The following is a 25,255-nucleotide window of genomic DNA, read 5'->3' as shown; positions in this document are numbered from 1 at the left end:
ACGCCTGTCACAATGGAATTGCTTTATGTTAGTTTTCTGTTAGTATATGTGTTTTGTTATTAGACATGAGAAAAAGTACAATTTTTTTGTTGTGAAACTCCTTTCAAAACAAACTACGAGAAGGGCTGTATCGTAGGTTGCATTTAAGTGCAGAAGTTATAAAAAATTCAAAAACTTCATAACATGGAGTTCTTTTTTTTCACTTGAGTGTGTGATCTATGTGTGTGTGTGTGTGTGGGGGGGGTGATGGAGCTTAAAGTTGTGGATTTTCAATCTCGCCATCCAAGTTAGCTTCTTCGAGTCACAGTCTGGAAATGGGTGTCCTTTGTGTTTGGCCCTTCATCAATTTCATCTAATAATGACTGAGGATTTGCCAAAGTGACAGAAAAGCGATATAAAAAATAAGAAGAGTAACAAAAATAGTGTGTGTAAACGTACCTATCCGATACCTATGTCGGGCCTTCCCCATGGCGCAGTGGTAGCGTCATTGCCTTGCAATCAAGGGGTCCCGGGTTCGATACCCGGTGGAGGCACAAGTGGTTCGGATCCCACTTTAAACTGTAGGTCCAGTCCCGATTAGCCTTACTGTGCATGAAGTGGACTTAAAACAGTAACTCAAACCAAAACCAATACCTATGTCGCAACTTTTGAGTTGAGAGTTGCTTTAAGTTCCCTTTATGCAGAGATAGACTAATCGGAACTGGACCTACAGTGTAAAGTTCGATCCGAATCACTATGTGCCATCACCGGGTATACAATCCGAAACCCCTTCATTACAATATGACGACGTTACTTAATCCAGTCAATAAAGGTTTCACGTCAGGAATAATTTCGCAAAAGCTGAATTTTGGTCAGTTGTTAGAACACTACTAGTAGTGAAAAATCTTCTTTTAGCCTTAATCCTCATTAAATGGGCTACAAAAAAACTCTGCTTAATTGTTTGATGAAGTTGGTGGTTGTGCCTTAATTTCAAAAATAATCTTTGAGAAGTGAATATTTTCTAGTAATTGCTAAAGTTTGTGCCTTGTAACTTTTGAACAAATTAAATGACAAAAAATTGTTTCGAATAAAAGTTGTAGCCTAATTTATAAGCTTTAAAACGGTATAAATTTTAATATGTTTTAATGAACGGTGCGCCATGAAATGTGTCTCCGAATGGAGGACAGCACCAAAAAATGTGTCTCTTTATCACAGTCCGGCGCGCTGTTAAGTCCAAAATCATTGACTTTTCGATAAAAGCAAAAGACTTGGTAGAATTAATTGTTATACAACTTACGACATTTTCAGTCGAGTAGCCAATCGGCATTTGCCGATGGCCGCCATATTGGATATTCTTGATTTTATATATATCTCGGGAACAGTGGTAGATGTCAACTGCCGGATTTTTCAGAAATGCTCCAAATAGTGTAAACTTTCTGAAAATATCAATAAATCTATTTTTGAAAAATAAAAATATTGGTTTTGTAGAAAAACTCACTGAAATACTTTATGTGAATAGATGCGAGTTAGAAGTCTTAACAATTCTCGAATTAAACAATAGTATTTTATCTTTGTGAAGGTTACGAAATGTTTGTTAGAAGACTTTAGACGAACTGAACTTCAAATACTATTCTTTTAGTTATAAATTTACCTGAAATAACATTGTTAAGAGAAATACAATTTATATACAACCAAATTTGATTTCTGGAATAGAAGTAATTGAAATTATATTAAATTGTTTTATTATTTGACGGAAAAAAACATTAATTGTAATTGATGATATCAAAATACTGAAATTTGGTTGAGAGTAAATGCTTAACTGTATTATAGCTAAGAGTACCAGTTACTTCTATCCGAGTAAAGGTAAAAAAGTACCCATCAAGCATTTCAAAATTACATCCTCATCGTGTCGTTGAATGTCCTGTTCGTTTTACTTCAACTTAAATTCGTCTTTTGCCAAATGTCTTGAATGTAACACATGGACGCTTAAGAAAAAGTTCATGTTTTGGTGCAAATTTCCAAATATTTTCAATCTTTATGAATGAACCTTGGCAACAAGTAGTTCTTTCCGTAGAAAATAGTACACAATACAACAGTAAAGTTTTTGAAGCTTTCGGCTACCACACAACCACTCGAACTTTCCGTAGTTTGAAGGTTAGAAATCCCGTTTGAAGCATTTTCCCTGCCGCCACAAGTCAGGAACATCTGGAGTTGGCCTTCGTTTCGAAATAATGGCTCCCTTCTCTTCAAACGTACCAGTGGAAAATTGTTCCATCTCAAGTTCTTCAACCAAGTCCACTTCACACTCCATATTGCACAACACACACACACACACATAGATAAGCGCAGAAAAAAACAACAAAACGAAAACGTAAACTCAAATTCACACACTCGGAAAACAGCGAAGTGTTACCAACTAATTTTGCTGGATGTGTCTACAGACGAGTTAGATTACCTAATGTTCTGAAACGTTGACGCTCCTGCAGAATATTTTATGCGTATCTCACCAATCATATTGTTTCTACCATGCTTCCAAACTTTATAGTTATATTTTAAAATATAAAAAGTATCCATAACCCACTTAGCACAGTATATATAGACACTTAATTGCACAGTTCGCAACACTGAGTACATCAAAAGACCTTTCCACAAGGAATATAGAGACCTCACCCATTTCAGCCTTTACCGATTTGGAGAAAAATGCTTCCCTCCACATGAAATAGCCTCTTATTGGATGTTTCAAGGTCACCTGTGGTAGGTCGGTAATGTTTTGTCATCACGCCACAAGAGGGCGTAGGTGGACCCCACATCAGAAATGGTCGAGCTTAGAGGCTTAGAGATTGATGCTGTTGAGATAATAAGAAAGAAATGGTTAAAAAATGATTTTGCAACTATAATGCTGTTGCTCAGTAATGCTGACCTGATGTACTGGAAATTGCACCCGATATACATACAGTTACAAATGTATTTTTTTAATGTTTTATGTGAGAACTTTAATTCCCGTATACGAGTTTAAGAGCCTAGAATTAACAGCATACTTCCAATTCATAAACGCAACACGGTGCGCGTCAAATCTCCTGCATATGGCCTTGAACGGCTGAACAGCTCCAGCGAATCACAGACGGGCGGCGTTGCCGTGCTGTCCGTGACAAAGCGTTTCGCTCATCCACGCTGTCACTTTTCTGCGTGAGATTTCGACATGGCGCCGCTGCAGTGCGCTGCTATTGGCTATCGCCATATGCAGGAGATTTGACGCGCACTCTTGTTATGTTCAACAGTAAAGTAAATTGAACGAATCTCACAGTTACCTTATTTGAAAATGTCACTCTAACTGAATCTGGATTATTTTGAGCAAAGCAGCTCTCATTGTAATTCAGTGACATTCCATACACTGTAGAAATGTAACTTACAATAAAATGAACAGGAAATGAGATATACATTTCTGTATTCACAATCGATTTCGTAGCAAAACATTGAATAAAAGGAGAGAAATAAAGCAATATGAGGAAGAGAAAGGTAATGACAAGTTTGCTTTTGGATACATCTTGATGAACACTGGATGCAACAAAAAAAAAGAAAATCGGAATCGTTAGATATTAAATCTCACCGTTGGAAACACTGTTCCATGGTGCTATTGTGCCAAAAACTAAACAGTAGTCGTTAGTAGGAAGCCAGACAAGCAGAATAATGACGGAACTATAGCTTGGAGAAGGTTTCGGTGCAATTTCTGGTTCCATTCCGTTAATTGCCCATGTACCGAACATTTAGGTCGAGCGCTTTTTACGGAAAATTGTTCATGCGTTGGAAAACAAGGAGAAAGCTGCAATTGTATGCATCTGTGGCTGGAATGCAGCCAGGGCGGAATTGCTGGAAGGAAGGGGGCTGCAAAGGTAGACACAGAAGAGCGTCACAAAAGGTTGGACGAAGATGGCGCATGCCAACGAAGAAGCTGTTCCCCTTTCTCTGCGATCCCGAGACAAGATAGGGTCTACTATGCAGTGTTGCCAATTTAGCTCCTTTGGAGTCAGATCTGGTTCTTTTGCGCATTCGTTTGGCTACTCAAATTTTGAAATGTTTCATTCCAAATATATAGTGGGACCGAAAGCAAAAGGAGCTCTGCAGAACTTCGTGTCCCGTGAATCTTACTCGCGCGTGGAGAGGAGGGGAAGAGTGGAGCATATTTCCTTATGGCTCGAGTTGAACGGATGGAGGGGAAGATGCACGAAGGCTTCTGGCCAAAGGTTATTTTGTCTGTGCTCGCTCTTTAGCCCTTTAAGTATTAAATTCGGTGCCGTATTGTCCATGTTATCGCGTTTACCGCCAATAAACCAACATTTGTTGTATATTTCTTACACATTTAGCATTAATATATGGGAAAACGCTCATGTTATAATATGCAAACTATTAAGAAAGCTTTCAACCCCGAATTTAAATAAATTACTTAAACTTACTGTTCGTACTCCATCGTACCCTTATGACGATCTTTCCTCCCTCGCGGGGAGGGCGAGGGAGCCGAAGCGAGTGGCTATTTAAAATCTTAAAAACACTGGGCCTGCGAGTGCAAAGTTCCACCTCTGGAAACAGCGTTGGCGGGAGAAAAGTGCTCGTTGCTATCAGTTTCTGTGCAGCGCTTGCAGAGACAGTGTTGCTACATTAAGGGAAATTTATCTTGGTAAAGGGAAATCTATTTCCAGTTTTAGTTAAAAGGGAGATTTTATGAAAAATATATAATTTACAAATAAAATTGAAGTCTTTTACTTTGGCGTTTTATTTCTATTACATCTAATGTATATAGATAGAAGTATATAATAAATACATACAATAAATAAGAATTGTTGCGGCAAACCAGGTGAAGTTTTCAGGGTACACCAGTGTTTAAATTGTCGATAAAAGGTTTCGTTGCAAGGCAAATTCCTTTTTTTCTTCCTCCGCGCAACAATGGTGTTCACGTCCACGTCGGCAAGCATGATTGATTGTTGTAAAACTGCATATGTTTACCATAGATTTAATAAAGACTACACGTCGTCACACACGCAAGCTTGGTTTTAATACAATTCAAAAGGTTACACAAATGAACGGATTTCTTGAGAACATAACACTTTGAAAGTAATCCCTTCCCCTTTGGTGCCTAAAATTACCCTATGAGCCAGTTTATCACACGTTCGAAAATCTAGCTCCATGAAAGTTAATTATAACTTCACTTAGCTCCTTTACTCGCGTCGGTTTTGGCAACACTGCTATAATGCCACGGTGGAGAGGGCGCTTCTGATTCTAAGAATTCAGGGAACTCTGCTTCTTCTGCCCAGACAACAGAGGATGTTTTTCGAGGAGAAAGACCAATCAAAGTTATTGCATCCGGTGGAAGCGCTGTTGTTTTGTCAGAAGGGAATTTGGAAAGACTGTGTTGTTCTTGGAGGACATTATGAGCATTTGTGTCAACTTGGAAGGCACCGGAAAAAAATCAAAATACGACCCTGAAATCCTTACGAGATATGTATAGTATATTATAGTTTTGAAATGCGAAGCTCTGAGTGAGCTATTTCCGTGAGACAGTTCGCGTACTATATTTTCGAGGCCCTGAGTGAAATATATTATTATTATTTATTTGTTCAGCACAGGATACATTTCCCAATTATGTTGAACATAATACACTGTGAATAAATAACAAGATAGAAGAGAGAGAGAAAAAAGAATACATGAAAGTATGAACATCTATGTACACAATATTTACATCAATTTATGAACTTATTGTTGTGCTTATCTTTTTTTTCAGCACACTACGTGAGTCTGTGAACATATCAAAGTCTACAGTTTTTAATAGTTCATTCACCTATGCGTGTTGACCGTTGACCTCTCAAGTGTAGAATAACTTTCGGTTTCTTGCACTGTGTCGGCCTACATTAAAGTTTATACTTTCTAACAGTGCAGAACACTCACAGCCGTGATTAATCAGTTTCTGTAAAAAAATGACATCACTGACGACTCTTCTATTGAACAAAGTTTCCAGACGGAAATGCTTGCATAAAGATGTATAGTTCTTTTTGTGATTTTCAATGTTCACCTTGAAGCACAGCCATTTCACAAACTGCCTTTGGACGCTCTCCACTTCCTCTTGCCATGTTTTGTACTGTGGATTCCATATGGGAATGCAGTATTCCAGTACTGGACGAACGAGTGTGACGTATATTTTTGCAACTGTATTCACAGAAAAATTAAACAGAAAATTTATTCTAATGAAACCAACTAGCGATGATGAAAATATAAATGAAACAGATGTAAATAAGAATTGGGAGCACATACGTAATGCAATAGAATCAGCAGCTAAAGAAAGTATAGGATACCATAAACCGAGAAAAAGTAAGCCATGGATTGATAATGAATGTCATAATCTGATAGAAATAAGAAATCAGGCTAGACTTAGGTGGTTAAATAACTCGGATGATACAGATCTAAGCAATTATTATAGAATAAACGAGAAGTTAACCGCACGTTTAGAAGTAAAAAAAGAGATTACCTGAAAAGCAAAATTAACGAAATTGAAACAAACAGCAAAAATAAAAATATCAGAGATTTATATAAAGGTGTAAATGAGTTTAGAAAGGGGTTGCAACCTAAAGTAAACTTGATAAAAGATAAAGACGGTGATTTTCTAGCTGACCCAAGCGATATTCTAAATAGATGGAAGAACTACTTTAATGACCTTTTAAATGTCCATGTAGGAGATAAATCAGAAGTGAATGAAGTACACACAGCAGAACCTTTAGTTCCAGAACCCAACTTGACTGAAGTTAAAGATGCTATTAAAAGGCTAAAGAATAACAAAGCACCTGGCATTGATTTAATACCAGCTGAGTTAATTAAATATGGTGGAAATTCATTAATATGTCAAATTCATAAATTAATTTGTTTAATATGGAATAAAGAAGAAATCCCTCAACAGTGGAAAGAATCCATAATTGTTCCTGTGTTTAAAAAAGGTGATAAAATGAACTGCAGTAATTACTGTGGAATTTCTCTACTCTCAACAACATATAAAATATTGTCTAACATTCTTTTAACAAGACTAACCCCATATGCTAATGAAATTATAGGTGATTATCAATGTGGATTTAAACGTAACAGATCAACTACATATCAAATTTTTCACATCAGGCAGACACTTGAAAAAAAGTGGGAATATAATCAAAATGTCCATCAGCTATTCATTGATTTCAAAAAAGCATATGATTCGGTCAAAAGAGATAAATTATATAATATATTAGTAGAGTTAGGAATACCTAAGAAGCTTGTTAGTATGATAAAAATATGCACCAGTAAAACAGAAAGTAAAATTCGTGTGGGTAATAATATGTCTGACAAATTTACAATTCATGATGGGTTAAAACAAGGAGATGCATTATCTCCATTGCTCTTTAATTTTGCCTTAGAATATGCTGTTAGGAAGGTAAAAGAAACTAAAGAAGGACTAAAATTAAATGGTGTGACTCAGTTGTTAGCATATGCAGATGATGTAGACTTACTGGGGGATGATGTGAATACAATTAAGAATAATGCTAAAATATTTTTCAAAACTGCTAAAGAGATAGGTTTGGAAGTTAACAAAGAGAAAACTAAATATATGCTTACAGGCCGAAACCAAGTCTTAGGTAATAATCAAAATCTAATTATTGATAACAACTCGTTTGAACCAGTTTCCAAATTCAAATACTTAGGAGTAATATTAACAAATGAAAATTACATTAAAGAGGAAATAAAAAGTAGGCTTAATTCAGGAAATGCATGTTACTTCTCTCTTCATAAACTTTTGGCTTCTCGTTTAATATCTAAGAAACTAAAAGTTAAAATATACAAAAAAGTAATTTTGCCTGTAGTATTATATGGGTGTGAAACTTGGTCCCTTACATTGAAAGAGGAACATAAATTGAGAGTATTTGAAAATAAGATCCTTAGGAAAATATTTGGACCTAAATGGGATGAGGAGACAGGTGAGTGGAGAAGGTTACATAATTTAGAACTACATCATTTGTACTCATGTCCAGATATTATTAGAATGATTAAATCAAGAAGACTTAGGTGGGCAGGCCATGTGGCACGAATGGGAGAGGAAAGAGGAGTTTACAGGATTCTTGTTGGGAAACCAGATGGTAAGAGACCTGAAGGAAGGCCAAGACGAAGATGGAGGGACAACGTTGAGATGGACCTAAAGGAAATCGGTAGGGATGGAAAAGAGTATATAGATCTTGCTCAAGATAGGGACAGATGGAAGGCCTGTGTTGCTGCAGCCATGAACCTTCGGGTTTAAGAAGGCTAGAGAGTTAGTTAGTTAGTTAGAAACCAACTAGCTTTATTAACCTTTTCACTAAGGCTTGATAATGGGTGTTGAACGACAGGTCAGATGTGAAGTGGACACTGAGGTCAACGACAACTCTCGTACTCCTCACCGTCGAGCTGGCAATTTTGTACTCGTGTGTAATGGTTGTTTTCTTGTTGGTGAATGACATTACGTTGCACTTATTCACATTTATGATCATTCCCGTCTGCTTACACCAGTTTGCGAAGGAGTTTAGGCCTTCCTGCAGCGTATGACAGTCATTCAATGAGCTGATTGGATAGTCCAGTTTCATATCGTCTGCGTACATTAGAATATTGACTTTTTGCAGGTGGCTCAAAATATCGTTGACGAACAGAAGGAAAATGTATGGACCTAAATTGGATCCCTGGGGGACTCCCGACGAAACTCTTCTCTCGGCCGAGGCGAACCCGTTTAGTACAACTGCTTGTGTGCGATCACAAAGATAGCTTGCTAGTAATTTGTGCAAGTTACCAGAGATTCCAACACTAAGAAGTTTCTGGGGAAGGATGGAATGGTTTATTCTGTCGAATGCTTTGCTGAGGTCTGTGTAGATTACATCCAACTGTCCTTTGTTGTTTATACATATATAGAGACACTGAGCGAACTATATCCTATAATTAGATCTGAAAGAACTACAGTCGAGAGACCCTGTGTTAACATTAGCATCATTTTCACCTATTGTCGTGATTAACTTAAAAATAAGTATTACTGGTTAATAAATATCGACTGTGAATCATATAAAAGCTAGCGCCACACATACGCCACACTGGCTCGTTGTGGGTTACGGGAAATTCTAAAACTCCAAGCTTTTCATCTGAATATGTTTGCATGAAAATATAATCTAATTTAAGATGAGCCTATCCCGTCTCTATCACATGTAGGGCATACATTTGTTTCTCATCCAACAATCATTTATCCGCATCGTCGCGATTAGTAAAACGAGGCAGGTAGTTATAATGACATTAAGAACAGCAAATGCAATGTGGAGCAGAAAGTATACTACTGTAACGTGTGACACTGGGTTCCGTTGAGGGTTTCTTTCGTTGAAATCATGAGCTACAGCACGCGCACTTCTGCACCCCCACAGCATTTTGTACTGGATTCGTTCGGCCTTGGTCAATGGCATGCAAATGATACGTAATTATCACTTTCATATGCTCATAACTTCCTTATCATTAAAGTTTTCATAAATCTGACTTCACCACTGAATTCCTGGTGAAATTCTAGCCCAAAACCATACACCACATACCCCACTTCCCATTTAAAGAAATGCAGTTGGATCCAAGATGGCGGTCACCAAGATTGCGGATATTACTACCATGACCAATTGCTGCAATCTACACTCCCTTTCATTTTATAAGGAGTGGTCAGGGACTTTTGACTCATCCTGTACACATCTAAAACCCTGCGAAGCAATGTCACACTGCAGTAATTGTTTAAATTTGAATATCTGCTATTGCATTTGCAATGAATCACTGGTCAAGGCAGGTGCACATTCCGCTCTGGAGGATTTTGTAGTTTAAATAGTGTTATCGTTGTGCACTATTTGCTTCGCTAAGGGCATCCTCTGCAGTCATGACAGTAGGGCAGTGATTGATTCATTGCCGGAGGTGATATGGAACAGTGGAACAAAATCAGAAATCATCGGACAGGCGAGCCATCCGAACAACTGACATGAAGAGAAAAACCAATAGTAAAATTAGTAAGTTAGTGCTAAAATAAGAACAAAAAACAAAACAGTATCAAGATCACAGTCGCATTACTTGCGTACGGTTTTTTCTAAGTTGTTGATAAAAGACAAATGTTTTTAAACTGATTAGGAAGCCTATGGAATAAAGAACGTTGAACGAGTGATAGACTGGGAGTTGATGTGTGGAAAGTTTTCTTGCTCCGTGTTTTATGTCTTGGCACTCTGAGGGAGAGTTCGTGGAGTGAGATGCTGCATCTTAAGTTTCCATCAATTATCTTGTACAGAAATTCCATATCTGCAATGTATCTACGATATTCTGGAGTATGTATGTGTAAGTTTACATGCATATCTCTCTGAGTAGTTGAGTAAGGGCGTCACACTCTATGGGCCCGTTCCGAAAGTCGCACAAGTTTAACGCGTTAAACGAGTTATGGTAACTGGCTGTCCCATAAGTGCTTCCGTGCGTTTCGTGAGTTTCATTATGCTGTCCCAAAAGTCACATTCCGTGCGTTTCGTGCAAGAACGAGATTCACCAAACGCACGGGCCAGGAAGATGGTTTGTTCGGTGAGAGTCGTCTGTTGCTTGCAGACATCGCGCGTGCTTGATGGATTCAAACTGCTCTAGTTCGGAAAATGTATTATAATTTTAACAGAGAGCGATATGAAGCAACATGCACAAGATGAGAATGCCCTAACTGTTCTTAGAATATGATTAAAATGACTAACAGTGTCTGTAGTAGAATTTATTTTTGTCATAAGGACATTCTTTCTGCCGGACGCCATGTGGAAACTTTCTCTGAACCAAACGCTGCGCCTGCGCTTTCGCCAAGAGTGTCTCATAAGTCTGTAAAATAACGGGTTTCACCAGATTCACGAGCCCAGTTATTTTCATTGAATGCGTTCGTTTCGTTAAGACGTTCGAAACGCACCCTACATCGAACGATGGAGAGGAAAGAAGCTGGGAACAATGTCGATCTTGGAGGTGTGAGAATGGACAGTCACGTTCAAGATTGGAGAACAGTATTTCAGATGGGGTATACAAATGTTTTGAAGTACATGGAAAGTGCTTTCTGCTTATTGATTTCCGTGAATCTGTGCAGTAAGCCTATCATGCCGAGATCTCGAAGTTCTGCTTCATTCATTAGAGGAAGGTCATTATAAAGACATGAAAATAAAATAATGATATGCTGGCATTAACATTAATTCCACAGTGTATATATTATTTGTTTGATTGATTTATTGAATTGGTTTATTTTAGGTCACTTTTGGCTAATGGTGAAGATAAGGATGGATGAAACAATCATAAACACATAAGGACGACACATAACACTGACCGTAAGTCTGGTCGCCAGAGATTCGTTAGTCTGTAAAATGCAGTGTAGAGTGTACTGTGTGAGGATAACATTAGGGTGTCTCTAGAAAGGGTCGCCCCTGACAGCCGCACTCATTGTTTCCAAATAAATCATGTTTATGAGTAACTATTTTATTTGCGTACACCATACATTTTGCTCGACCCTATACGACCACGGATAGGAGGTTAAAAGATAGCCCGACTGTCAACACTCACCATTTTAGAAATCTACCTTGAGTTCAGAAGATATTTTGTGTGGCACCTATTTTAATGTTATACTATAATCACCAGGTCTAGGATTATATGTAAATACACACATACTTTAGTTTGACGAAATACCACTGAAATTTTGTAATATCTTTAGAAATAGTAATGTTTGTAGTGATTTCAGACACATTTCATTATCAATATTTTTCCATATCTCTACCTTTAATGCATACTTTTACATATTTAAGGAAAACATACCAAATCTTACATATTTCAACAGGTTTATTTCACATATTGTTCATATTTCATCATTTTGGAATTCTTCAAAAGAAATAAATTATGTGGTTATCTGAGCATTTCATATTATTTTCTTTGTTAAAAGTGCCGTGCTTTGATGGGTGACAGGTTCAAAACAGAAAATTAATAATTGGAGGTTACTGTTACAACAATTGAGTGCAAATAAAATAATGTCTGAATAATTTTGATATCAATCCATACTGAATGAATCATTTTGGAAACATTTGTGTTTAAAGTATTAAAATGAATAAGAGGAATGCCTTTATCAAAACGTACATTCTTAAACAATGTTAAGCTAAACTGCTCGTCAAAGTATCAGTTAATGAAAACCATGTAAAAATATTTCCTATTCAAATTATTGTTTTGTAAAATACATATCTTATGTTTGCAACAAGCTTGTCTTTACAATGATACGTATTCAATTAGGTTAAGTTCGTTTTCTGTGGCTTGTCATTTTTAAGCATTAATTCAGTGGAAAATAATAAATTTTTATTTTATTTGAAATCACACAAATGAGGAAATCACCATTAAGAAGTGTACTCTATGCATCCTTTTGGGTCATTTTACCATATGCTACTCCATATTTTAGTTCATATGTTGCCACTTGTTAATACATATTTATATGCAGATCTGTACGGATATCTTCTATTGCTACAACTGCGTGGATAATGGATAATAAACATTTTCCTACTCACACAAAAATAAGCAATAGTTAGGATAGAGAGTTAATGAACTTACCGATCTCCAACTACGCACTGGTAATCATCGATTACCAATTGCTACTTCATAACAATCATTTTATTTTACTAATAAGAATATTCCTCTATTCAGGTTGCACGAATTAGCTTTAGGATATAAAGTATACTATTAACTTTGGTTTAATTTAGTGGATATTTAGCGTGTTTAAACAATATTATTAAGCTGGCACAACTTCAATCTTATGATATTAAACTTTGAAATATTGAAACTTCTGAACAGAAGTTCATTGTTCAGTGATTCTAGCTCCATCTGTTATCGTTCCTGAAGACTAAAGACTTCCAGCATAGCGTTTAAAAAAGTAACTAATAGAAATGAAGCCCTGGAGATTTAAAACAAAAATCAAGGGTTTTCCCACACAGAGCGGTGCATCAGATATTTAACGGCGGTTTTCTCGCTTGACGATTGGCGGGAAAGAAGACAAAGGACAGGGAAAATCCATCGAACATGAGCCTCGGGCGCTCGCCAGATGATTGGCCGAGAGGCGCTGAATAATTCAGCAGCCAAGAGTGGATTCCACCTACTGATAGGATACAGAGAGGCAACACCATGCTAAACAGGGGGGGAAGAAGGGGCAAGAGGAAAGGGGGGAGGGAAACGTGATGGACGCGGCAACCCAAATCTTCATTTCTTCCATTAGAAACAGCTACGTCACTCTTAGCCGAGGATCGCTAAATAATTCCTCTCTCTTCAAATATACAATAGTTCTCCGGATCGATACTTTGGGGAGGCTTTACCTTCCCCTATTTACCTTTTCATCTAGAATCAGAAAGATGGTATCTGAACGCAGAGGTTTGTTCAGAAAGTGGGATTCTGTGTTCGATTCATTATTTGTTTCGTAAAATATCACGCTGCAACATACGTATGAAGCTTCAATATTCAAACATACGCGTATTTAAGCCAAAGAGAGTTGTTAAGTACCCTCACATTTCATCCCCCAGGTTTAGGCTTTGCTTGCATATCTAATTTTTTCCTTGCTTATGTCTAAGCTTCGGCTTAGACACTCCTCGTGCCACTGGCGTAGCCTCCAAGGAAGACGGTGAGTTCTAAAGAACCGTTTAAAGTAGAGAAAGAGTCAAACCCACAGAGAAACAGAGGAGGGAAGCTGTGGAGAAAAAAGAGAGAAAAAAAAGAAGTGTTAGAGAAAGAGCGAATAAAGAAAGAACAAGACAAAACAAAGAAACAGAGAGAAAGAAAGAAAGAGATAGACAACGAAACGTTGTGGAGAAATGGATATAAAGGGAAAGAGGAAAAGATGGAGAGAACACGAAATTAATAGAAGAATAAAGGAAGAGGATAGAAGGCGAAGAAGTATATACCGAAACAATGAAGAAACTGATGGAGAAGCGGATAAAGAAAGAACAAAATAATGAAACAGAGAAAAAGGAAAGAGAGAGAAGGAGATGGAAAGAGAGCGAAGAAACTACTTGAAAAATGGATGGGAAGAGAGATCAAGAAGGAGAAAATACGAAAGTGATAGAGGAATGAAAACAAGGAAAAAGGGAAAGAAACAGAGGATTAAAGAGAGATGAAAGAAGTAAAGAAATAAGAAGATAGAGAAACAGAGGAAGAAAATCTGAGAGATGGAAGAAGACAGAGGGGGAGAGAGAGAGAGAGATCTTACCAGCTATGATCACGGAAGTACAACCCACCGAAAATAATTCGTCCACCTTGAGCCCATCCGAAAGAAAATATCTGTCGACTTTTTTAGTGTAAAATGATCACTTGATCACTGGACTCTGGCAACACAAAAAAATACTGCTAAACATTTAAAAACTATTAGATTTAATTGAAGACTACATTAACTGGGTTTCATGTTGACAAGAAATGACGTCTCACGCATTTCTCTTGTATGTACAGTTTTATTTACACTTCTACCCTTCGCCGTATATACATCTTTGCATTACAGATCCAATATCAACTGCTCCCGGTTGCCTTTTGCCCCAAAACACAGAGAATTTCACTTCTCAGAACTTCACTCTAAGAGCGCACTATTTACCATAGCGCTAACCCTCCCTTGCAATTTATCACGCAGAGGTCATACATACGGCGCTCACTCTGTGTGTATTTATATGCGTCCATAAAAACTGCCTCACTCCATCGGGCCTTGTATCGTAGTATTGTATCTGCAAGCCTGGGATCCTGAGATATGAGAGACAAGTCAGAACCGGTATTTATCCCTTCGACAAACGACCCGCCCCCAAGCCACCGAGGCAAGGTCCTATTGTTACCTTTCAAACGGTGAAGCCGTTGAGGGAACCCAACCGTTGGCTTCCCTTTCTACCGGGCAAAAAAGCAACCTAGGCCAGAGCATGTACAAAGAAATACACTATTACATATATACTTTCCAATTTCCAGCTGCGTGCGTAAAAAACCACACAGCATAGCTCCCCCTTTTTTCCTTAAAAAAGATAAGAAGAACAGAAACAATAACTCTTACCAGAATACTCCAACGTCCATGAGAGTCCTTCACCACACTTTACGTCAGTCCCAGCAGTGTGTGAAAGTTTTCAGTAAACAACACTACACATTACACATGCACAAAACACAAACACACTACATCATCCCCTCTCGTGAAGGAAGGATATACACTACAAACACAAAAATAAACAATAATACACTAGTCACAGTTCATATTCACTCATACAGTGTCTTTCACATGCAAAATAGTCCCCTGAAAAAACAAGTGTCCTTCACTCGGAAATAAAGTCACCTGAAAACAGATCACTGATCTTCCTGGCACATCCGAGACGTCGTGTAGATCCTCTGAAACCGAGAAATCCTCCTCTGCCGAGATGCTACCCTCCAGCACATCCTGGTCTTCCGTGGTTACCCTGCTGGTGTCGTTCCACGACGTACTCCAATGGTCTCCTCACTAGGACAGCGACAGTGCCAGAAATCCAGTATCCGAAATAATTTTCGTAATTCCGATTTCTGATGTCACAACGTAGATTTTTCCACACAGGCCTCCTAATTTCCCGCTCTGGCTGCGCATTTTGGACTGAATGTTCATTGCTAACACTCGCTGCGTGTCGCGCTATTTCCCATTTCTCCTGCAGCCTTGTTACGTGTGCGACCTTTGCTTCCTCCAACCAGTTCAGATCATCCTGGGCAACTTCCGGTTGTGACGTGTCAAACTGATTGCCTAACTGGCAGCCGTAGTGAAGAAGGAATGGCAAATATCCAGTTTTGCTCGTGACTGTACTGTAGATACCATACTCAAGACTAGGCAAATTCTCCTGCCAATCACGTTGGCTCTTCGTGTAAATTGCAGATCGTTTCTTGTTCCTCACGGGCGTCTCGCTTTTCTTCCCTTCTGAGCGGACCTGCGTCTTGACAGAACCGTCGTCATTAGGCACCTCTTTTGAACCGGGTACCCCCCTTCTCCCGCAAACGAAGCGCCAAGTCTACGTCTACTTCCTGGGTGACATCTGGTTGCCTTGAAACAAGTGGATGCCGACGCACGGCCATCTCGGTTAACCTCGGTGCATTTTCAGGCGGATGCTCTCTCCTTCGTCTTTGTAACAAGGCCTCGGCCCGAAGGCCCCGTTCTTCTCGTTTCGTCTCTTTATTCGAAAGGCCCAATACAGAAACACTTAGTACATGGGCATCCTCTCTGGCCGGCCTTTTTATCTGTGCAGTTGCAAAAATAGCCGCCGGCATTTTCTGTGCTTTTCTTGGAGCGCCAAAGTAAAACATTTCAACCTCTTCCCCATAGAAGCTCCACGCATTGACGTAGATATGCAGACTCATCCTAGCTTTCGTTATAAAGTCACCGACAGTGTGAGTGGTGCCGGCCGCTAAACTTAATTTAGTGCCATCATGATATAGCTTGGCCCCATTTTCCTGTAGGAACTTCGCCGTGTTTACATCTACTAAGGAACAACTGGTTCCCCCGTCGACGAAAGCTGGACATTACAGGACTTTTATCTTGCAGCTAACAAGTGGCTCTTTCGCATATTTTGGAAAGGTATTTCTTTTTTTTCAACGGGACTTATTTTTGACGCAATGTCATAGAGTGCATGCAGTCCGTGGTCGAGAAAGTATGGAGCGCAATGTTTTATTATCATTTTATGAAAATGAAAACGCAAATATGGAACTTTAATTTTGCTTCTCATTATTTTTCATGTAAATGGAACACATTTTGCCAAATTTTGAAGCGATTAAATTTCTAGTTATTATCAGTTTGTTACTGTTGTGTTTTACTCATTGTAGTGAAAAGTAATATCTAACAAAAATAGGGATTATTATTTATTAATATCTATAAAATCCGACATCATGAACCCAATAATAAAAACAAAAAATGTGGAAACGACTTAAAAAAAAGATTCAGACGAAAATGAACAACATCCAAATATATCCGTTCTCCTTTGTACAGTCACGGACACTGCCGGCTTGTAACTATTCCATTGAAAGTCAATGTATTCATTACAAGCCGGCAGTGTCCGTGACTGTACATACCATTGCTTCCAGTTTAAAATATCTGTTGCAGAACAATGGGACTTAAAACGTGATGGAAAGCAAACAAGGAGAAGGTCACATTTTTGCTTTACATTTCTAGAATTATTATTTCATGTTGACGTAGAGAAGTGCAAACACAATGACGTATATAAATACATATACATATAGACACAAAGTATGGCAAATGATAAAAAAATAAAATTAATTGTAAACACTTCTCCATATTTGCAGTTTAATTTATTTTTAGAAAGTTCGATATTCGCAGAAACAGGCCGCGTTTACGAACTGTCGTCATGTAAACCTAAATAACGTTGCGGTAACAGAAAGACAAATACAATAAGATATCCAGGAAACAAAAAAGGTATGAGAGGATGAATAGAAAAAGTAATACAAAACAAAATAACGACAAGTGAATCAGGAAACTAAAAGGAAAGAGTAAGATATGTAAGACAAAAAGAAAGGAAATGAAGGTCAAGAAAGAGAACGAAAGTGAGGAGGGAAAGCAACTAAGAAAGGCAAGAAAGAATAAAGAAACGGAAGTGAAAGAGAAATGACTGTTAAACAGAAAAAGAAAGGAAATGAAGCTCAGAAAGAGGAAGAAAGCAATAAAAAGGGCAAGAAAGAGTAAAATCAACGAAAAGGGGAGAGAAATAAAAATAAGGAAAAAGAAAGAAAACGAATGTCAAGAAAAGCTAGAAAAAATGACAAGAGCAAATCAACGAAAAGAAAAAACAAAGAAAAGTAAAATACAAAAAGAAAGAAATCAATCATAAGAAAGGGTAAGAAAATAAGATTCAAAGCTAGAAATGGGCAAGAGAGAGAGAAAAGAAACGAAGATGAAAGAAAAGGAAAGTAAGTGTATAAGAGAATGAAAGAGTAAAGAAACGGAAAAAAGAGAAGTAAGACAGAAAGAGAAAGGGGAAAAGGAACAAGAATGTGTACGTAACAGAATAAAGGGGAAAGACAAGAACAGTAAGGGTATGAAAGTGAAAACGGGAAAAATAAGAAATAAACAGAAATGAAAAGGAAAGGCAAAGGTGAATGAAGGAAACGGGAATAAAGGAAATGAAGGAAAGTTATTTTTATTAAACTGCCATGAAAAATATGGACTAAATTTTCAGGAAATGCACTTGGAGTATTGGTTGTATGCCATAAACTAAATCGATTCTGGTGTTAACTTGCAACCTCGTGAAAGCATAGAGAAGGCACAAGTTGAGCACAGGTGGGGGTGGGGTTAGGGAGGAGGGTGCAATGATACCCTCTTACATTTGCCATCAATTTGTGCCTATACAGATTTTGGCAAAAATTAGCATGTTCTCAGGACGAAAAATAATAAGACATTTCAACGACTGTTTCTGCTGATAAAAGTTCATTGTTGCACTCTTATGGAGTTGTTTTATGAGAGGAAATCGTTTATGATCGTCTACATTAGGCGAAAAGGAAGGATTGAACGAGGGAAGGGGTAGTTTCGGAATGACGATACGCTGAAATATTTTTCAGCTTTCAAGTTTTATATTCACATCTCACCCGTTACTCGTAAAAAGATGCTTCACGATGTCAACTTTATCTCCTTCATAGCAGTGTTTCCAAATGTGAAATAATATCACCAAACGTAGGCGGACTATATCCTTGTCCCATTCATTAATCACCCCCAACCAGTGATGTGCCGTAGACTATAAGTTTACGTCTACATCCGTTGTCTACACGTAATCTACGCGTAGATTACATTGGGTTGTAGTTTACATAGACTACGTAGACAATTTAAAGTGCATTAAAATTAATTTTCAAGGGTTTCATGAAAGGAAAGTGACATTTTCAACTATATTGGTTCCTAACAAGCTGAAAAGAATCCTATTTACAACAAAATTTCTCTTTTCTCTCATCAACTATGGAAGAAGATAAATAGTATGCAAGAAACAACAACAGATGGCAGTCGTGAGGCAAGAGTGGTCTTTTTTTCCCATAAAACACTAGAATATTTCCAATGTTAGGTTTTTACTAGGTGAGAAATTGTTCGAATTTGAAAGAAAGAGTATGAAAAGTTCTCCTCACATCAGCAACTGATAGGCAGTATAATATTCTTCTTATTCCACGGCGCCCTTAGCTAAGTTATCACCTTTTGCCATGTTGTTTACATAGATTACGTCATCTACGTGTATAACATAGTCTACGTGTAGAATGTAGACTATCGTTGTTTACGCGTAGACGCACATCACTGCCCCCAACCCCGGAAGTGTAGAGAATACAAAGAAATAATTGCTTTTGGAAGAGAGCGTGGTGGGAGAGGGAGAGGGAGATTTCACATCTCGCCCTTCAATCAGAGAAACTTTATGTTTCACCGTTTATTATTATTATTATTTGTAGTAGTAGTATTATTATTATACATACACAGTCCTCCTCCTTGGCCGTGCGGTCTAAGGCTCTGTGCTTTGGACTCAGACTTCGAAACAGCATTGGTTCGAGTCCGCCTGGATTCAGTCTCTGTGTTTTCGACCTGTGTATAGCACCGGTGGCAACCCACCATCGTGAGGAAATAAATAGTGTAACCCGGTCTGGGAACTCCTCTATAACGGCTGTGGTTTCGACGTGCTGACCCCACGTCACCCCATTAGCAGTTGAAGATCTCCACACCTCTAGGTAGGATTATGGGAGGGAGACTGGCAGTCGGGAGATAGGCCAAGGCCCTTACAGGGCTGTCGAGCCACGAGTTATTATTATTATTATTATTATATAATACATATACAATTGAAATTCAACTGAAAATACTTTGGCCTTGTTGACAAGTTCAGACTTCAGTTCGCTATTTAAATAGAAACTGGATTCGCCGTGCTTACTTTTAAGAATCTATATTTTTTTAACGAATAGTTCTGGGTTTTTTTGTACTTTTTTATTATGGCACATATATCTGAGACCACACTCCTTCATGGTACCTGATTCATGTTAACAGTTGGGCTGAAAAGTTCGTAGGCTGACTCATAGATGGCGTTACTAGAATTAAATCCATGTGATTTTTACTTAGTACTAACCTTCAAAAGATACGTGTATAATTTCACAGCTGCCGGATAATTAGTTCGTGAGATATAGCATTGTGAGTGAAGCAGCTTTTGTTATTGTGAAAAAATGGATAAAAAAGAATTTCGTGTGTTAATAAAGCATTGCTTTTTGGCGAAAAAAATACTGTTGAAGCCAAGGCTTGGCTTGATAAACATTATTCGGACTCTGCACCAGGAAAATCAACCGTTGAGAAGTGGTTTGCTAAATTTAAACGAGGCGAAATGAGCATCGAAGACGATGCACGCAGTGGACGCCCCAAAGAGGCTGTTACCGACGAAAACATCAAAAAAGTCCACAAAATAATTTTAAATGATCGTAAAGTGAAGTTGATCGAGATAGCTGAGACTTTAAAAATATCAAAGGAACGTGTTGGACATATTGTGCATGAATATTTGAACATGCGAAAGCTGTGTGCAAAATGGGTGCCGCGCGTGCTCGCAATCGATCAAAAGCAACAACGTTTTGATGATTCGGAGCAATGTTTAGCGATATTCAACCGTAATGAACACGAATTTTTCCGTCGATATATTACAATGGATGAAACATGGCTCCATAACTACACTCCAGAGTCCAATCGACAGTCAGCCGAGTGGACTGCACGTGATGAACCGAATCCAAAGCGTGGAAAGACGCAACAGTCGGCTGGCAAGGTTATGGCATCAGTATTCTGGGATGCGCATGGTATAATATTCATCGATTACCTCAAAAAGGGCCAGACCATCAACAGCGATTATTACATAGCGTTGTTGGAGCGTTTAAAGGATGAAATCACGAAAAAACGGCCCCATTTGAAGAAGAAAAAAGTGCTGTTTCATCAAGACAATGCACCGTGTCACAAATCAATGAAAACGATGGCAAAATTATATGAATTAGACTACGAATTTCTTCCCCATCCACCATATTCTCCAGATCTGGCCCCCAGTGACTTTTTCCTGTTTGCAGACCTTAAAAGAATGCTCGCTGGAAAGAAATTTAGCACTGATGAATCGCCGAAACTGAGGCCTATTTTGAGGCTAAAGAGAAATCGTACTATAAAAATGGCATCGAAAAATTGTATGACCGCTATAATCGTTGTATCGCCCTCGAAGGCAACTATATTTAATAATAAAATCGAATTTTGTCAAAAAAATATTTTTTACTATGTTAGCCTACGAACTTTTCAGCCCAACTGTTATATAGAGGAGAAGAGTACTCTGAAAAAAATAATCAAAAAAGGCGAATGAATTGTCATGGTCAGATCCCGACCAGTCGAGAAATTTCAAAGGATCGTAATCAAAAGCTAATTCTTGCTATTTTCTGGATTATAAATATCTAACATTTCTTCAAACTAACAGTTTTTATTACAGAAATGCAAAGACAATCACTTGAGGGGTAAATATTGTGTAGAATTCGAAATTTTCCCTGCGTCGGGAAATGTTGAATTTTTTCGGTCCCGGAAGTCGGGATTATAGTTTACATTCGCAATCCCGTCCCCACACACCTAGTTAGGGCAGTCTGGTAGAACAGCCGCAGGCTGAACCTTGCCCTTTAATAAAGGAAAATTGAAAATTGAAATGTTCTTAATGTCCTTGGTAAAAATGTTCTCTCATTTTTTTGTTGGACATAGTAGTTAATTGCTGTAAATCACACGGAAAAATGTTATTTGTAATGAAATATCACTACAATTTCACCATTCAAATTACATTAACATTTTCCAGATATCTCAGGGGGGGAGCAAGTGCCCCTTCTGGTACCTCCTTATGGGCGCCCTTGTTTATGAATGAATGAATGAAGTGGTGTTTTAAGTCCACTTTATGCACAGTAAGTCTAATCGAGACTGGACCTAGAGTTTAAAGTGGGATCCGAATCACTATGAGCCTCCACCGAGTATCGAACCCGGGACACCTTGATTACAAGGCAACAACGCTACCACTGCGCCATCTGGGAGGCCCCGCTTGTTTATGCATAATTATGTTGGGGCCTTACCGTAGTGTAGTGTTAACGCTGTCTGTTTGTAATCAAGGTTTTCCGCGTTTGATGACTGCTATGGGCAAATTGCACATCCCAACTTAAACTGCACGTCCAATCCAGATTAGCCTATCGAGCATATAGTGGACCTATAAACAAACAGACTTAGATTGTTAGTAAAGGTTGTCCGGATTGTAACCGACAGTTATTATATTTTTATTACATTTCAACAAACTGAGCTTTTTGTTAACAAAGCATTGGAAAAGCGGGAGTACATTTGTGAGTTTGGTTCAGCAACTTTTAATACATGTAAAACAGGAGCGTATATTGGAGGCTATCTGCGAAGCCTGAAAACTAGAGAGTAGAATACAGAAGAAAAATCTATTATAAATTGTGAATAAAATTACTCATTTCAATTAAATGATGGTCATTCTGGAGTTGGCAACCTGACTTCTCAGGAGTTGGCAACCTGATTTCTCAGGAGTTGGCAACCTAATTTCTTATGAGTTGGCAACCTGATTTCGTATGAGTTGGCAACCCAGCCGCCGTTGGTATGGCAACGATACTTCCTTGTAGAGGCCGTGAACGAGCAAAATGTGTGTGTGTATCCAGTTATAAACGGTGTTCAGGTCCTCCTCCTTCCATAGCCATGTCTCATAGTGAGATTGAGCCTCCCCGATGGCGCAGTTGTAGCGTCGTCGCCATGTAATCCAGGGGTCCCGGGTTCGATACCCGGTGGAGGCACAAGTGGTTCGGATCCCACTTTAAACTGTAGGTCCAGTCCCGATTAGACTTACTGTGCATAAAGTGGACTTAAAAACACCAAATCAATCCAATCCAATCCATAGTGAGATTGCCCATAGCTATCTAGGACTTAGCATACGCCACTGATGTACAACTATCGGTGGCGGCGCCTATGTCGCTCAAACAAAAATGGCGTCGGCACAGGAAGAAGCACAATGTGTGTGTTTCGGAGAAACAAAAAGTGTTGTGCAAGTGCAACGAAACATTCGCTGTGTGTTCCACAAGGATCCTCTATCACGTAATACCATCAAGGCATGGAAGGAACAATTTTTATCTACAGGGAGTGTGGTGAAACGTCACGGTGGCGGTAAACCCTAAGTGTCAGACATGCCTGAGGAAAGCAATAGTTAATCTCAGTGCATCTGGACTTCTTTCTTTGGGGGTACATCAAAGACGTTGTTTTCTGGCCAAAAGACAGATGATCTACAAGAACTTCAGGACCGTATTCGGAATACTCTTGCTTCTGTAACCCTTCAGATGCTACAGATCAAGTGGAGGGAGATACTCTGTGAAATAAACGAGAGCTCATATGAAGCTATACTAAGCTGTAACAGCTTCCAATGAAACTTGGTGAGTTTGCCTTCAAACTGTATGTTTTTGTTTATAGCTACTGCTTACCATATTAAAATAACACACTTTTAAAAACTGTCAGTCCCACTCCGGACACCCTGTATTTAGTTTCACTGTCCTTCCCTTCTTTCCACTTGGGTAACTAGCGTAACTTATATTTAAGGATAACATTTGTAATACTTCGTAAAAATTTGAAATGAGTAAATTAGTTCCTGCAATCTTCATACCCAACAGATGGTGCACCATCGATGCAAACCCTGGCAATAGAGATAAATTTTCATCTCCGTCGAGGATAATTTTGCCCCTTCCCCCAAAAAGAACAATATAATAGATATATTAGTAATGCAAACATGTCCCAGTAGAAAACTTACAATTGAAGCTAGTAACTTCTTGGTGTTTTCATATGTCATATGTACAATCACATTATTCTACAGTCCTTGACAGAGATTGTATGTGTGCGTTACTGTTTAAAATGTACAAAAAGAGTGCTGATTATTTAGTAGAAATAAATGATTTCACCAGGAAATAATTCCAACACAATTTTTTTGTGCTAGATTTTTCGGAATGGTGTAGTGAATAATATATTAAAAATCCACCATCCACATGTTTATGGAAAATCCGTCATATTGGATAATGGCGGTAAAAATTAACCTTAAGAATTAAAAAAGAATAGAATATCACGAAAACAGTGCATTGCACGCAAAAATTGAAGATAACCAAAATGAAAGAGCCGACAATTTGCTAAATTATAGGTTTTGTTTCATAGAGCTACCACAAATATTAATTGAATTAGCAAGATTCAAATATTTTCTTTGATTTTTATAATTAGCGTAAAGTTGGTTTCCGAAACACAAAACAGCAAATATGGAAGAAACTATGTAATTTACGTCTTCAAGTCACTGAACCAAATTCATAGCTTATGTATTCCTCAAGATGTTGGTTTTTGTTTTGTGCTTTTAGATTCAGGGGTTGAGGAGATATGTAGTTTAATGCAGAGTCAGGTTATTTTATCCCGTTTGTTTCCTCTACTAATTGAATGGTTAATCTGTTTGTTAGGTATTGATTAAAATCTTCCACCAGAAGGGGTTTCGGAACTGAATGTATACACCATGGGCCAAAATTCACGATCGGATAGTATTTATAGTGCAAGAACGTATTATTCGCAAGCGAGATTTAGACGAAAGGAATTGAGAGATTGAAAAGGATGTTTATCATCCTCATATACGTTGTATGGAAATATTTCGTCTGTTTTCCGATAGAGGTCAGTCAATCCAATGTTGTGGTTAAGAGTCAGGTTTTACAATAAAGGTCCGAATGCTGCAGTTTGAAACCACATCGTGGAGGTGTGCGTTACTCGTGTTCCAACTGTTTCAGTTCAGTACAGTTTCTACATCGATTACCGCATTTTGTTTCACAATATTAGCAATAAATCAATACCCTATTGTGTCTTTTGAACCACTCTGTATATAAGTTGAGTAATATTTGAGGAATTTAAAATTTTAGTTTTACGAGAACAGCTTCTCTTATTTTATATGAGTTTCAGTGTTTTTAGTGTGCTATATGCACAGATAGGCTAATCGGGACTGGACCTATAGTTTAACTTGGTATCCGAACCACTATGTGCATCCACCGGGTATCGAACCCGGGACCCCTTGATTATAAGGCGACGATGTTATCACTTCGCTATCGGGGAGGCCCTCTCTTGTTACAGAGACAATGAAGTTTCAAAATGCATTAATATTGAATTCAAAATTGTAAAACAATCAGTATAAACAGTAATGGAACA

At 38.2% G+C, this 25,255-nt stretch overlaps 1 non-coding gene across 1 annotated transcript; it reads left to right on the top strand.

Annotated features, from left to right (window-relative positions):
* Positions 1-458: 458 nt before the first annotated feature.
* Positions 459-533, top strand: TRNAA-UGC (transfer RNA alanine (anticodon UGC)). The gene has a single exon. It is a non-coding gene; the product is annotated as a tRNA-Ala (tRNA).
* Positions 534-25,255: the final 24,722 nt, after the last annotated feature.

The sequence above is a fragment of the Lepisma saccharinum genome, chromosome 10 (genome assembly GCF_977018435.1).
Source record: "Lepisma saccharinum chromosome 10, izLepSacc3.1, whole genome shotgun sequence".
Classification (NCBI taxonomy): Eukaryota; Metazoa; Arthropoda; class Insecta; order Zygentoma; family Lepismatidae; genus Lepisma; species Lepisma saccharinum.
Note: the sequence above shows the minus strand (reverse complement) of the source record. Positions and strands in the feature narration are given on the sequence as shown.